This window comes from Mustela nigripes, chromosome 1 (assembly GCF_022355385.1).
Source record: "Mustela nigripes isolate SB6536 chromosome 1, MUSNIG.SB6536, whole genome shotgun sequence".
Lineage (NCBI taxonomy): Eukaryota > Metazoa > Chordata > Mammalia > Carnivora > Mustelidae > Mustela > Mustela nigripes.
Genome location: NC_081557.1, coordinates 72,922,160 through 72,939,092, shown reverse-complemented (window position 1 = coordinate 72,939,092; position 16,933 = coordinate 72,922,160). Strand labels below are relative to the sequence as shown.

The 16,933-nt window shown below is 33.1% G+C and overlaps 1 long non-coding RNA gene across 1 annotated transcript in view; it reads right to left on the bottom strand.

Moving 5' to 3' along the window:
• LOC132012180 (uncharacterized) overlaps window positions 1-16,933 on the bottom strand; it is a 303,469-nt gene that overhangs the window by 231,308 nt on the left and 55,228 nt on the right. Inside the window, exon 2 of the long non-coding RNA XR_009402545.1 lies at window positions 12,003-12,138. This is a non-coding gene — a long non-coding RNA (uncharacterized LOC132012180). The remainder of the gene's footprint in view (window positions 1-12,002; window positions 12,139-16,933) is intronic.

Genomic DNA, 16,933 nt, shown 5'->3' with positions numbered 1-16,933 from the left:
TTCTTTGAAAATCCTCAAGTAGATTAAAATAGATATTTCTGAAAAAGGGTGTGACTTACTAATTTTACTGTAATATTTACAAACTAATTCAAATTTTATATGCATAATATGCATTTCAAAAGTTTCTTTTAAGATTATGTTTATCCTTATTTCTCATACTACTAAGTGTTAAGAAAATATGAAATGAAATGTCTTTATTCAAGGCAAATTACAGAGAAAAATAATCAAAACTATATACTATAATTTCCCTCCCAACCCCAAGTGGTGTTAATAAATGTTCTGCTTTAAAATTATTCTCCTTAAGTTTCTAAGTTCATTTAAATTTTAAAGCAGCAAAATAAAATAATTTAAATATTTAGTTATAACTTAAGACTTTGTAATTCTTATAAAAATTTGTACCCATAAGAACATGTCCCTTTGATTATTTTAGTTGTCTTTTGCTCTTATGACATTTATTTTCCAATATATGTAATAACCATGGAACATAAGACAAATTCTAAAATAAATACTAGTTAAGGTATTCCACAACAGTTTTTATCCTGCTTAATATACTGCTGTGAGTCCATATCATTCAAATAACTCACAAGAAAGTGAAGCATCTGTTAAAGAATTTCTTTTCACTATTTTATACCTAATAGCTAATTTGATATTTTTGGGTGAACCACTCTAGTGTTTGATGTATTAGATAAAACAACTTAATATGCTTGCTGAGTTTATTAGTGTGCACAGACACATCCCTCCAATGAATAGAAGCAGAGAATTAGTCTAAAAGAAACTTACTTTTATCCCAAGATTAAGCTTAGGGTAAAAAGTTTTGCACATTGACTGAAGAAACTTGTTGACGGGATTCAGTGTATTTTCAGAAAATCTGACCATATTGTGACTATACCACAGTAGCAGATGATATTAATGTCGCAATCCATAAACCTTGATCCACCAACATTCACAGAAAACAGCTCCTGTGTTCATTGACATTTTCCCTCCAGGATCTGCATTGTATCACTTCTTCTCTGCCTCAGGTTTTCTCTAGCACTATAGGAGCTTTCTCAGCCAAAACAGGGAAACCCAAAATGGCGCCAGGATTTGATGCTCAGCCAAGTCGGTCAATACCCAACCAATGAGATCAATAAAGGACACATTTAACTAAGTTACTTATCTCTGTGGTGTGACAGTTCTGAGGCAGGTTCTATATGAAACCTCATGGCAAGTTGGTGCATGATGGAGTTCTAGCCATTTGTATCTCTAGACATACTCATAATAGCACATTTTCTTGACTTTTCTGACTTCCATGTCTTGCTTTCCTCATCTCTCTTGTGTTTCATGGGATGATCTCTTTGGTGAACTATCAACACCATAGTCTCCTTATCAGTGTAGGCTTAGATAACCCAAACAGAAATGACTTCTGGAAAATTATCTGGAAATAATTTTTAGCATATGCATTGTAACATGGCTACAGAGAACTTGTGTTTTGATAGGTAAGCGATTAAAACTGTAGAATTTCCCAATTGTAGCAGGAGATATGTGGCTAAAAATTGAGACTCTAGGACCAGATTACATGTATTTGAAACATCCTCAAATATTTATTCCTTAATCTCTTACTGCTTTGAATTACCTCAAGGATATCAATAATCTTGAATTAGAAAGTTGTTGTGAGAATCAATCACAGAATACCTTCTGATATTTAATTAGTGAATGATGAATTTTACCTATTGCTATTATTACAGGTTTTACTAATACGGTCAAAAAGGAGTTATTGAAACAGTTCTGATGCAATTAAACACAATTTCCAAAGGAAGTATTAGAAATGCAGTGACTATCCATTGTTGTTTTATATATATATCCTTTGACTTTACTAACACTTAAGTTTGATAAAAATGAAGTCTACAACATCTATCCAAATCAGGAATACTGAAACAATGTGCATTGGAACTAAATTTATTTCTTTATTAAAAAAATGCTATTTATATAAATCTTTAAATTCAAAGATGATATTGGCAAGATGAAGTGTAACAACACAGGCAAACACATAAATAATTTTTCAGTGAAAATAATAGTTCCACACTGAAACTTAGAGTCATGATTTATTTTTTGGAATTAATGATATTCTTCTTCTTTTGTGTGTGTGTGTGTGAAATTTAGTTTTATGTTCTGATCCTTAAATTTTAGATCATCTTTCTACTTTGGAACAAACTAAATATTTTCTTTTTTTTATTGCTGTGATATGTGTCTTATCTGGCACTTTCAGTTTTCAAGATTCTTGAGTTCTATCATTCATAATAGCTCAAAAGTTATTGAGCTCTCTCTTCTATTCTGCCTCCTTTCCTTTGTACTTCTTATACATAGTTTGAGTGAACACTGCATGCCTCCAAAGGCCAGAACCAGAAAGCAGAGTTGAAGCAAGGATTGTTTGTGCCTGGTAGAAGTGCAAAGGTTGTGAATAAATGTACTGTAGCCAGAAATGGCACTGAGAATAGATAAGATCTGTGCCATGTACTTTGGTTTGGTTAGACATTGGTTTTACATAGGTACTTCACTCAGGATATGCTGATGCTGACCCTTCCTCAAGTTATACAGATAACTTCCACTAAAAGTTTTCTCATTCACAAGCACTTAAATGTAATTATCTTTGAGTGCTTTAGAAGAAAAAATAATTAGTATCCAAAAGCTCTGGATAAGTATTTCAAGGACTTTAAAAGTTCTAGTACACTGTGAAATTGAGTTTTCCAGAAGGTAAAAAACTGGCTCAAGCAACAGCTTTTAATTATTTTCTTCACGTTGTCTTAAAATGGAACATGTCTAATAGATTTATGATAAAAGCTACCCACTAAATTGGAGGTGCAAATGGATACATTCAGATTTTAAATAATTTATGATTGCCTTAATCAGTAATTATAGGATATTGCTAAAATTCCTTATACCAGACCTGTTCAGTATAAATACGCAGGCCACAAATGCAAGCCACTTACATAATTTTAAAGAAAAAAGAAACAGGTAATGTTAATAATATATTTTATTTAAATAATATATTTAAAGTATCACTTAAGCATTTGATAAAAATAGAATTATTAATAGAATATTTTACTTTTATTCATATTGAGTCTTGGATGTATTGTACAATACAATACAGATGTATTGTATTTTATTTTTACAACACATTTCAATTTAAACAAGCCCCATTTCAAATGATCTATAGTACATATGGCTAGTACTTACCTTTACTGGACAGCACAACAGTGGTTCAACCCACATCCCCAGGATTGTCTTGACACTATTCTCTCAGCTGTCTACTACTTTATGAATTACTTCTAAATTGGTTTGCATGTATAATTATTAGTCTGCTTCCTATAGGGTCTTCTGGCCAACACTGAAAGGCTGTCAATTCTCAGTTTATAGAATGGTCCTATATTTATTTCTAAATTCCCAACTATTGTCTCCCATTCTATTTTTAATCTGTTAAAATTATAATAAATTATAGCATATGAATTGTTATAAAACTGATTAGAATTTCTTTTAAAGATTCTTGCATGGATGGATATGAGTGAGAATGTGAGAATTTCCAAGATCAAAGGACGTGATTTTTTTATCACTCAAGGCCAGCATATACTGGCCTTTTAAATTTTTATTTCCCAGTTCTTGATTTCCATCTTGATAGTTTATACTTGTTAATAAAATGACACAATACAGCAATGCACATGTGTATGAGAGAGGGAGAGAGAGAATGTGTGCAAAGTTGATGAGCTGATGATCACTGTATTTTTACCTATAGCTTTGAGAGGAGAGCATTTTTTATCTTCTATCCAAACAGATCATGATGAGGACAATAATGTGACAATCTGTTATCATTAATGCTGTTGAAGTGTTCGGAAGACATGAGAGAGGATTAAATGACCTGGAAAACTCAGTCTATGGAAAAGTCTATTGTTCTCATCTCTGTTATTTCCACTGCTATGCATCACTGAAATCTTAAAACAATATGATTTGCTATAGTGACATATAAACACAAAGGCCATTTTTCACCTTCTACTGTATCCCAAACAAACGTCGAAGATACTTTAATACTTTCTATCCAACGTTAGCTTAATATTAAATATTTAAAACATTAAAATATTATTAAAATATTTAGAATATAAGAGTGGAATGTTTAAATATTTTAAAGAACTTACTTATATGAGAAACACAGATAGTATGAAATATTTAATAGAATATATTGTCTGTAGATTTAATCTATGAGGCAGTGGTCAAGCTAATTCTGTGAATTTCCATCATTCCATAAAGAAGCAAAAAAAAAAAAAAAAGTGAGTATTTGTAAGTACTATAAACCCAAATCTTAAGCTTTTTCTTTGTTCTGAAACCTATTTATACCATCTTATATGTAAATTATTGCTCTCCAAGTCACATAAATCATGAGTGGTCAAAAACTTTTTACTGAAGATAATCTATTTCTTTCTATTCCCCATCTTCAACATGTGAGGCACAAATTAGGTAAGAGAAAAAAAAAAAGGTTGAAAAGTAAATGTACCAACTTTTCTAAAGTAGTATAAAAGAAAAAACAATTTTTTAAATGACCTTTGCAATCATGGTCTTAGAATAGAATGGACTGAATAAAAGTTCTGGTGCCACTGTGCTCAATTATAGACAACTTACTATGTTTTCATACATGAACTAATCACTAAAGCATACAGAGATACCAGTTTCTAAGTTGATACAGCACAATAAAATGTATAGATATTTTAAACTTTATTTTCAATGGAAAAAAATGTTGCTGTACTAAGTGAAGTATACAATTTATGCAATAATGTTCCATTTTTTGAAACCCAGCTACTGCCTCTTAAAGTTTACTAAGACAGAATACTGTCACTTAAAAACCACTTACATTATAATCTTTATTGCTAATAGTCTAATTAGTTAACTCACCATACATTAGTTATAGGGATTTTCCACTTCCTTATTTTGACATATTAGGCCTAAGGATCATTATTTGAAGATTACTTAACTTCTCTAAAGGCATGATCATCAACTTATCTAATTTGCATATGAACTCTCCTTGAATCATAGTCTCCATAGAAAAGTAAGAACAAAACCTAAATCTGGAAGAATAATTTGTAAATGAAATTAATTCCTCTGTCCAATATAAAAAATTTGTCTTTGTAATGATGGATATAGATGATATCCATGGATATAGATATAGATATCCATATATCCCTATATGGATATAGATTATATTAATCATTTCTTATGCTTTTTTATTCAAATATTAAACATATACTGTGTATAAAACTATACGGAATGTTCAGATTAGTATAAAATTGAAGTACCTAGCTTTAAAAAAACTACTGTATAGGAAATAAAAGCAGATGAACAAATGTGGATATCATTCAGTATGTGTCATGTGTCTTTCATTTTATCAAAAAGGATACTGACACATACCATAGAAATGGTTTAATTTGACCTTGATCTCAAACATGGAAAGAAGGGAAACTGGGTGTAATGGGCATGTGAGATAGGACTAATAATACAAACAGTGAAATTAGGGAAGGACAGTGAAAACATATTTATAGATAATGAGTAGCAATAATGAGAAACAAATTTGCTTGTGAATAATAGTTGAATCAGTTGATCATTGCTGCAAAACAAACTATCTCCAAATTCATTGTTTTAAAACAATGATCATTTATTATCATGAATTTAATGTTAGACAGCTGAGGGTTTAATTAATTAATGTTAGGCTTAGCTGGAATGATTCACCTGGGGTGGCTGTACTTTACATATCTCTTTTTCTCCTTTTTTCATGGTGATGGGAAAAGAGCAACAAAGTTAGTGGAAATATGCAATGTATCTGAAGTCCAAGGGCTAATGTACTATGAATTTTGCTTCATTCTGTTGACCAAAGCAAGTCACATGGCTAAGCCCAAAGTCAAAGAGAAGGTAAATACACTTTATTCCTTTATTAAGAGTGGAAAGGTAAAAATCAAATACTACAGATATGAAGAGAGCTAAAGACAAAATAGCAATCTACCATGCTGTAAACGTGCAAAGTTATTCTACAGTACATCTGTAAAAATTATTATTTGCCAATATCAAAATATGTTTTTACTTTACAAATAAAACAGAGTTATTGAAAGTTTGGATACCAAGATCTTTAATATAATCTTATTTTTTCTTTCTTTTGTTTGAATTGTAGCCACACCTGTCCTTTTGTTCATTCAGACTGTTTTTCTTGTTTAAAAAATATATTTATTTATATTAGTACCACTATTTCTTCCTAATGTTCAAAATTCTGCTTTGTAAATTTAACTTTGAAATCTAATGAGTTTTTTTGTTTATTTATTTTTTATGGCATGCTGAGAGACCGGATTTTATTTTTTCTTATGGGTATATCACATCAGTTGTATACCAAATTTTATACCAAATTTTTATGAAGACATAGAACATTACCTGTGTTATTTCATTTCAGAGGTCTACCTCAGGAGTCCATGCTATACCACTAACACACTATCTTAATTATTTGTAAATTTGTAATTTAATTTACAAATAACTTGTAATTATTTGTAAAGCTACACCAAAATAAAACTAGTTGAGGATGGATTAAGACATTTTCTGAAATTAGTCTTCCCATTTATGAACATGACATATCTCTGATTTATAAATTTCTTTAGGGGTGTGTGTGTGTGTGTTTTGTTTCTATTTAGACATTCTCTTTATCTTTCTAGATTAGGTACAAAAAATAAAACCCGTGATATCTTAAGCAGAAAGGAATGTAGATATTAGGTGCTTATAAACTGTTAGAAGATCTGAGAGAATGAATGTCAGGAAAGACCACTGCTAAGTCTTCAATTAACTGTGAGCTTTCACACAGTTAGAAACTGTAGATAGCTGCCAGCAATGATCCTAGATTTTAGCACTAAGATACAGGATACTAAAGAAAGGATCTGGTGCCACTGTAGCTGGAAGGACAATGATAGGACTTCTGATTCTCTTACATCTTTGATATCACATGTTTCCAGTTAAATGGCACTTAATCTTGAACCTTGGTAGCAAGTCTTCTGAGAAAGGCAGTTCTTAGGCCCCCAGGCTCCCTAATGTATTGGAGAGGACAAGAATGGGGAAACAGTATTATGTGCCAACACAAAATTCAGCAGAGAATTATACAGTCATTATTTCAATTATAAATGGAAGATTCTTTTGTCTTCCATTTCTAATATTTGTGACAGATTATCACTTTTATCTGTTAACCTTATAGCACAGTAGCCCTGGGTGCAAATGTTACTATTAGATGAAAAGAAGCAGTGTCTATTTTTTTTTCTTGCCCCCACGGTCTGCTCACTCCCTTCATCTCTCTTTCTTTACTTTCCTTTTCCTCCCTTTCCTTCCTCCTCTTTCCCTTCCTCCCTGACTTTTTTCCTTCCTCTTTTTTTTCTCTCTTAGTTTCTTCATTCAACTTATAAGACCCTGTAAGGTTTTGTTCCACTCAGTGGTAAAATAGTATAGTACTCATTCTATCATAATAGTGATCATTTTAAACACCTTTCAGAAACCAAACTCCAAAAAATGTGTAAGAAAGAAAGAAAGAAAGAGAAAGAAAAACAAACAAAAGAAAAGATAGAAGAATGTGGAAAGATAGATGATAGATAGATGATAGATGATAGACAGACCTGCTTAATTTCAACCACTTGCACTCTTACAAAACAAGACATCATCCACTTTTTTAAAGCTTAAGGCAATTTGAGGTCCATAGCTATTAAGTCAAGTTCCTACAGCTAGCAAATTTACTGCAGAGATTCAATCCCGAGTCAGCCTTATTCCAGAGCCTGTAATCTTTCCATTTGTAAAAATCACTTCAACACATTCAGCAAATGTGACAAATTTTAGGGAACGTCTGTATCTCATTAATCAATGTCTGTCTGGGATTCACCCTGTATACTAGGCTTTGTACGAGAGACCAACCGAGTTTCAGAATTTCAGACATTGCTGATAGAGAAAGAGCTTCTCATATTTTGCAGGATAGATTTGAAGTGTTCAGGTGGCTGAGCACTCAGGCTAAGGGTTTCAATTGTTGGTATGTAAGCAAGATTAGACAGAAACTTTCTTATATTTGAAAACTGCTCCAGGGGCACCTGGGTGGCTCAGTGGGTTAAGCTGCTGCCTTCGGCTCGGGTCATGATCTCAGGGTCCTGGGATCGAGCCCCGCATTGGGCTCTCTGCTCCGCGGGGAGCCTGCTTCCCTCTCTCTCTCTGCCTGCCTCTCTGCCTACTTGTGATCTCTGTCTGTCAAATAAGTAAATAAAATCTTTAAAAAAAAAAAAAAAAGAAAAAAAAAGAAAACTGCTCCAGAAAAATCTTTTTGGTTTTGTTTTGTTTTCCACACTCAGTCTTCCTTAAAATTTAAAAGTATAGGAAAGTATGACATAGCCTAAATGTCAGCATTTTCTCTGTTTCTGTTAATTCTCTCCACTAAAAAAATATTCAATAAAAAGTTACTGTTTACTGGACAAGTATCATGTATGAGGTATTTTGCATATATTCACACCACTCAAAGTGTTTGAATGCTTAGAGTTTATGAATGCTTTGCATCCTGGTTGCAAAGGTTTATGCACTATAAAACAGGCAGTCTGGCATATTTTCACATCAAAATTTAATACTCTTTTTTCTTTTTTCTTGCTTTGGGAAAACCCAGGTTTTTTTTTTCATATTTTTAGGAATTCCAACTTGAAAAATAGTAATTCACTGTGTCTTCTATGAATATACTGATATTAAATATAAGCCCTTGATAGTCAACTCAAATCACCCCTTCCCACCTCTACCATTAGCAGGTAGAGAGAGATAATGTTATTTAAGACATTCATACAACTTCATATTATATAATATTTCATGCCAAATGAGAAATTACTTAAATCATTCTTTTTCAGTTCCCATATTAAAATATTTTTGTATACTTTATATAGCAAGTGTTCCTATAAAAGATTTCAAAATAGTATCTTCTGAAAGACAAAAAACTACAAGTAGAGTATTTAATAGTTTACAAAATAAAATAGTATATAAAAATACTATTATTTATAAATGGCAAAATACAGATGTTTATAACAAATACTTCAAAATAAAAATTTTATTATTGAATAACAATTTTGGAAGGAACTGTTCCATCTTCCTTATTTGCAATTAAAAATCTACATTCACATTGATTTTGACACACTAACCCTGAAGGACTATCCAGTTGTTTAAAAATTTCAAATATTCACCAAAAATAATCTCCATGGACTTTTCCCATTATTTTCAATTGTCAGTTCTGGATGCATAACATGTAGCAGTACTGTTAATATACACTATACACATGTAGCAACTAATATATATGAAAAGATCGTTTTTTCCCCTTTCAAATTGTGATGTAATTGTCAAGACCATTATGATAAAAATTAAATTCCCGTTTTTGAAAGTGAAAGAGCGTCCTACTATTTTTATTAGCAGTAGTACTCTAGGATTGCATATATTGAGAGTAAGGAATAGAGAATTTTTTTAAATAGATGATCAGAATTCTGCCAATTCTGAAAATCTATAAACCTAGAGCCACTCAGACTCTTCTTTAATGGAATGAAGCTCTTTTGGAGCTAAGCTAATGCCTATTCGATAAAAGTTGTGTAAGTTATTGAGTGAAATATCTCATTCTCAGAGGTTAAACTCAGGACTGCTTTTAATATATGTTGCCTCTTATTATGGCAGGAATTTAGTTGATTATGTCAAGATAAAACTGTCAGTGTTTCCCCTGGATGTTTTTAGTAGTTGTAGAGACAGATGAGGCGCAAGTACATGAATAAAATGGGGCTTTATTTAAAGTGACACCATGAATCCACTCTCATCAGATTCATCAATTCTAATTCACTTAAGTCTTTTTGGAGTGCTCAGTCTGTCTCATTTGTTTCAATTGCTTCCTATTCTACCACTGTGCTTTTCAATTAGTTGGGCAGAGTAATAACAAAAGTGACTTAACAAGAGTGGACTATGCTATGCCAAACCTGCAACCATAGGTTCCCTGTACAGTTAAATAAGCTCTATATTGTCAACTTGAAACCTGGATTTATTAATAGCTTGACAAAAACTCTCCTCTCAAAAATTAATTAGAGTTCTGTTCAATTACTTGAATTTAATACAATTCAGCTGGTAATTGATAGAGCACACCAGTTCACAGGTGGGAAATACATTTACTCCATTCTATTTCCATCTGCTGATATGTCTACCATAAATCTAAATTGCATATCAATCATCCATCTGGAAGTGAGAATTAGACCCAAAATACTCTTACCTACAGCTGCTATGCTGTGTTCAGTTGTCTTTCTTTGAAAATGTTACAAGCACCACAAATAAATGGTTCCCAACATTACAAAATCTAATTAAAGTGTCTACATATAATTTATATCTGGTACTCAAGTTATCACCTAAGTAGGAAGTTAATATAGACTTTGATTCGTTAAAACATTCTTGTGATTAAGAGTTAAGGATAAAATGCTTTATATACCTTCCAAAATGTGTCCATGTAATTTGTAAATAGAAAAAAAGGTGATTGTTTTAATTTTATTTTGTATATGTAACCTATTCTGAGATCATTCTTATTGTTACAAATAAAACTATGATGGCAAAATTTGGCTAAAAAATCTGCCTAATATTGGAATGTAGCAATGCACTAATTTATGGCAAACTATTCTTTACCCATGGTTTGGAGTTTCACTATTAGAGAATTTCTACCCACTTCTTTATCTTTTTTCTCCTCTTGTTTCCTAGTCTTTGGGAAAATGTCAAATTCATGGTTGCTTTACTCCACAAAATTAATCTAAGGACACCTCATATTGTATGAGCCTTCAATAAGGGCCTTCAATAAAAATGAAAAGCTGATATGATTTAATAGAGTGAAAGAAAGACATTTCATATATAAAATTTTCTGCAGTTACTTTCCAGAATTTGGGCCTGACTTGTAGAAAGTCCTGGCCAAACTGCTGACCCTTACTTTCTCCTTCAGAACTATCCCCAGATTCAGATTTGATCATTTTCTTTCTTTAACTCCAATTTTTAAGACTGAAGATACTGAAAATATAGAATAAACTGAGTAAAATACATTCTAATATTTTAAATCAATTAATTTAAACTAACCTAACAAATTAGAGGAGAGTTATATGGAAACCTTAAGTTATGATATTGTCAATATTTATAAATAATTAGAATACAGAGGTAAATAATTCTATGTAAAATGAATTGATCTATTTGGTTGATTATCTAAAGATACATCACAAATATTATAGTTAAACAGTACATGTTGGATTTAACTTGAGATGATCTATTGATGTCCACTTACTCATAAATATTAAACATGGATCTGATCATGTATTCTAAAATATTTTAATGTATTAATTTTAAAGGACTCTTAGATCCAGGGAGATGCATTTATTATTTAATGATTTGGGTTGCTGAATAAGTATATAAGAATGTGGAGCTGCTGAGAAAACATTGTAGTAATCACTTTCATTCAAAAGTTGTCCTAGGAAAGTGGGGATGACTCAAACTCATTCTGCCATGACTTCCTGTTTATACAGGTTAAGCACTGTCTTCAAACTCATCATCACAAAATCTATTCATTAGCATAGTATATATTTGTTGAGAAAGAAATAGAGGAGGGTACATCAGAGGACTGATTGTCTTTTTGTTTCAAACGATTTAACACAATCTTCATGTTCTTGCCATGCTCATATAAAACCATAAGTTTAATAAAGACAAAATATTTTACCACTTTTCATTAATATTATCTCCAGAATATTTGTAGAGTGTGTTTAAATGATACAATCAAGTTTTTTTTTCAATTTAAAGATAGAACACTTTCTGCTTTTCAGTATATAAAATATTGACTTTAATATATTGCGCTAAGGAGTATCATGAATGATACACACAGGTTTTATGTATTTTTTCCCCTTCAACATTCTTTTCAACTGTAAAGACAGATTAATAAAAAAAATGAACTGTACCTGCTTTCTGAAAACAGGGTCCAAGTTATAAACTTCAAAAAAGAACTGATCTGTTAAGATATCCTTTTGCAGTAGTCATGCAAAAATGATGCTAGTAGATCTTGAGTGGCACTAAATAGCAATCCTTGAAGGTCACCTGTTAAGAAACAGGCTCTATTTAGTTATATAGGAAATGACTATATACTGTTATAGTGGTTAATGACATAAACACATAGATATAATACTTTAAACACTAGATATCTATTTAGTCATTGCTTTCCAGGCTTAATTTTCCTCTATAATTTATATTTTATAATAAACAGAGATGAACATCACTTTAATCCAATTTTCATGGGTTTTAATAGGTTAAAACATTTAACACATAATACACACAGGATGCCAATAAGCAAGCAATGAAGTTAAACTACACATCAGAGCAGACAGTCTTAACATTTCCTCCAACAACAGAGGAATACACATTCTTCTTATGAATTCCTGGAACTTTTTTAAAGAATAGAAATAGGCTGGGCACCTGGATAGCTCAATAGGTTAAGTGCCTGAGCTCAGGTCATGATCCCAGGATTTTGGGATCAAGCCCCGCATCAGGCTCCCTGCTCGGCAGAGAGCCTGCTTCTCCTTCTCCCTCTATCTGCCTCTCTGCCTACTTGTGCGCTCTCTCTGTCAAATAAATAAACAAAATCTTAAAAAAATTTAAAAAAATAGAAATAGGTTAGACAACATTAGACAATAACTTTAGGAGTATTAGAATCATACCAAGTAATTTTTCTGACCATGGTGGTATGAAAATCAAAATCAAATACAAGATGAAAACTGGAAAATTCTTGAATACAAGGAGATTAAGCAACATGGTCCTGGACAGCAAATAGGTTAAAGACGAAATCAAATAATAATAAAAAAAAATCTTAAGATAAATAAAAATGAAATGCAACATATTAGAATTTATGGGATGCAATAAAAGCAATTCTAAGAGGGAAGTGCATAGCAAAAAAAAAAAAGGAAGAAAAGAAAAAACAAAAAGAGAAAAAGATAATAAAGAAAGAAAAGAAGAAAAGAAAAGAAAAATATGCATTAAGGAAAAAGGAAGATTTTAAATAACCAATCTAACTTTACCTTCAAGGAACTAGTAAAGGAACAAACTAAATCCAAAGTTAATCGAAGAGCAACTCTTCAATTAATTAAAGAGAAACAGAGTCAAAACGTGGTTGTCAGGGGCTAGAGGATGGGAGATATAAGGAGACATTTGTCAAAAAGTATACACTTTTAACTATAAGATTAAAAAAAATCTGAGGATCTAAAGTAAAACACAGTGACTACTATTGATAACACTACTGTATAATTGGAATTTTCCGAGACAGTAAAGTTCAAATATTCTCACAATAAATAAATAAATAAATAAATAGATGTTAACTAGATGGGGGAACTCTTTCATGATATATCTGTACATCAAATAATCACAGTGCATTTAATATCTTACAAGTTTTTATGTCAATTATAATTCAAAAGCTGAAATAGGTTGGTAGAGCTAAACTAGTGGCATAGCAGGAGGACCCTAGGCTTGCCTCAACCCTCAAACAGAGATAGATAACTATCAAATCATTCCGAATATCTATGAAATTGACCTGAGGACTGACAGAACAACCTGCACAACTAGAGGGAGAAAAAAGCCACATCAAGGAAGGTAGGAAGTAGAGAGATGTGGTTTGGGGGAGAAATGGTTCATAGGTGTTGTGGAAGTGAGAGAGCCCTGGCCATAGAGAGAGGGAAAAGAGAGAAAGGAGTGCACAGGAATATGCACAAGGGATACACTTCAACAAAGCCATTGACTGGGAAAATGTGAGGGAATGATTTTTGTGAGTTTTTGGAATCAGTGGGTCTTAAAGACTGGAGTTTCTTCTTCTTCTCCTTCTTCTCCTTCTTCTTCTTCTTCTTCTTCTTCTTCTTCTTCTTCTTCTTCTGTTTGTTTGTCTAAGATTGTATTTATTTATTTGACAGAGAGAGAGAGTGTGAGCACAGGCAGGGGGAGTGGCAGGCACAGGGAAAGGAAGAAGCAGGACATGGGGTTCAATCCCAGAACCCTGGGATCACGACCTGTGCTGAAGGCAGATGTTTAACTGACTGAACCACCCAGATACCACAAGACTGGAGTTTTAGAGGTCAATGGGCTTTGCTGGAATAGAACCCTTTAGGGTGCTGCCCTACTCCTGGACAGAAAGCAGACAAGTAATCCTGGGACAGATGATGCAGTCTGAGGATTGCCTAGAGCACACGATGGAGGGTGGTGATGGAGATGGGCTCAGGGTTATTGTTCCTGCTTCTTGGAGTACATCTGTGAGAGGTAGAATTGACTTTCTTGGAACAAAGGAGCTGGTGAGCACCATTTCACTCCCCCCTCCCTCTTAGCATAGATGCAGATACACTTGCTAGGGGTGGCTAACTTGGACACTGGCTATTTAACCTGCTTTATTCCAAATCCCATTCCCCAGCACTCTGATGTAACCACCCCACTGGATCAAACTTCATCAGTCCCAGTGAGGCAAGACCCTCTTCCAGAAAATGAGTGCAGGTCCTTGGCACACTGGGTCCTTAAGGTTTATAGTTTTAAAAGTCAGCAGTCTTGGCTGGGATACAACCCAAAGTGTACTGTGCTGCTCCAGGAAGTTAAGCAACCTGGAAACAGACTGTAAAAAGAGCAATCTGAAAAATGCCTAGGACACATGAAAGGCAATTATTCACTCTGGGAGACTTCCCTGAGAGCAGAAAGAATGAACTCCACTCTCCGGAAACAAATGAACTGAATAGTGGCATCCCTCTCTCACCCCTCAGCATAAACCAATGTCAGTAAACAGCAGAGTGCCAACACTGGCTGCCTAACCAGCTTACACTAAGTTCTATTCCCTTGTGTTACTCTGGTACTGCTTATCTCAGGCAGGTGTGCCTAAGGACCAGTGCAGCAGGCTCCTTCCACAGAAGACCAGCATGAACCCCCACATGTATCACATCTATTGCTCATACAGTTCTGCAAAGCTTCAGTTCTAATGGAAATAGCATCAGGTCTCATTTAACAAGCAGACCAGAGCATAGACAGTGAAAACTCACCACACTCTGATCAAGTTCTAAACATTGTCCAATTGCTACAGATGACTGACCTGAGGGATAGACAGTTAAAACACAGCAGCCGAGTACACACAGTGAACACCAGAGACCCTTCCTGGTGTGCCAGACCCTGAACAGAATATGGCCTCTTCTTCATAAAGACATTGCTCAGAGGAGTAGGAAACATAACAGGTTTTTCTAACACAGAGAAGAAGACAGAGAACTAGACAAAATACCAAGATGGAGTAATTCATCCCAAAACAAAAATAAGCAAAGTTCATGGCAAGAGATCTAATTGGAACAGATAAAAACAATATGCCTGATGCAGAATTTAAAGCAACATCATAAGGATATACACTGGGCTTGAGAAGAGCATGGAAGACATCAGGAACACTCTTACCACAGAGAGAAAAGAGCTAAAAAAAACCCAAACAAACAGTAAGGCTGAAATGAAAAATGCAATATCTAAGATTTCAAACTGATAGGATGTTATAACCACAAGGGTGGAAGAAGCAGAAGAATGAATAAGTGATATAGAAGATAGATTTATGAAAAATAATGAAACTGAACAAAAGAAAGAATGATACTTACAAGCGTAGACTTAGGGAACTCAGTGACTCCAGCAAACGTAATAAAATTTGTATCACAAGACTCTCAGAAGATGAAGCAAGAAAAAGAGGGAAGGTTTATTTGAGGAAAGAATCACTAAAAACTTCCTAATCTGGGGAAGGAAACAAACACCCAGATCCAGAAAACACAAAGAACTCTCATCAAAATGAACAAAAGCAGGTTAACCCCAAGCCATATTATAGTTAAATTTGCAAAATATAGTAATAAAGAAAAAAAATCTAAAAGGAGCAATACAAAGGAAGTCCCTTACTTACAAGGGAATACCCACAAGGTTAGCAGTAGATGTCTCCACAGAAAACTTGGCAAGCTAAAAGATAGCAAATCTATAGACAAGAATACTCTATCCAGCAAGGCCATCATTCAGAATAGAAAGAGAAATAGAGTTCCCAAGAACAAAAACTAAAGTAGTTTGTAAACAGTAGACCTTATCAATGAAACCAGGAGCTAGTTCTTTGAAAAAAATTAACTGATAAACCCCTACCCAGACTTACTAAAAAGAGAAGAGTAAGTACCTAAATAAACAAAATAACAAATAAGAGAGGAGAAATGACAATACAGAAATACAAAGGAATATAAGAGTGTATTATGAAAAACTATATGCCAATAAATTAGACAACCTGGAAGAAATGAATAAATTCCTAGACACATAATCTACTAAAATTGAAACTGGAAGATATAGATAACTTGAACAAACTGATAACCAGCAAAGAAATTATCAGTAATACAAAATATCCCAGCAAACAAAAGTCCAGGGCCAAACTGCTTCCCAGGTAAATTCTACCAAAAATTTAAAGAAGAGTTAATACTAATTTTTCTCAAACTTCCAAAAATTAGAAATGGAAGGAACATTTCCAAGCTCACCCTATGAAGTAAGCATTACCATGATTCCAAAACCCAAAGACTCCACTAAAAATGAGAACCTCATGCCAATATTTCTAATGAACATGTATGTAAAAATTTTCAACAAAATACTAGCAAATCAAATCCAAAAGTACATTAAAAGAAGCATTCACCACAGTCAAGTGGGATTTATTCCTGGGCTAAAAGGTAGTTCCATATTTGCAAATAAATCAACATGATACACCATATTAATAAAAATAGGATAAAAACCATATGATCCTCTGAAGAGATGAAGAAAAAGCCTTTGACAAAGTACAACTTCCCTTCATGAAAAAAAAAAACCTCAACAAAGCAAGGATAGAGGGAAC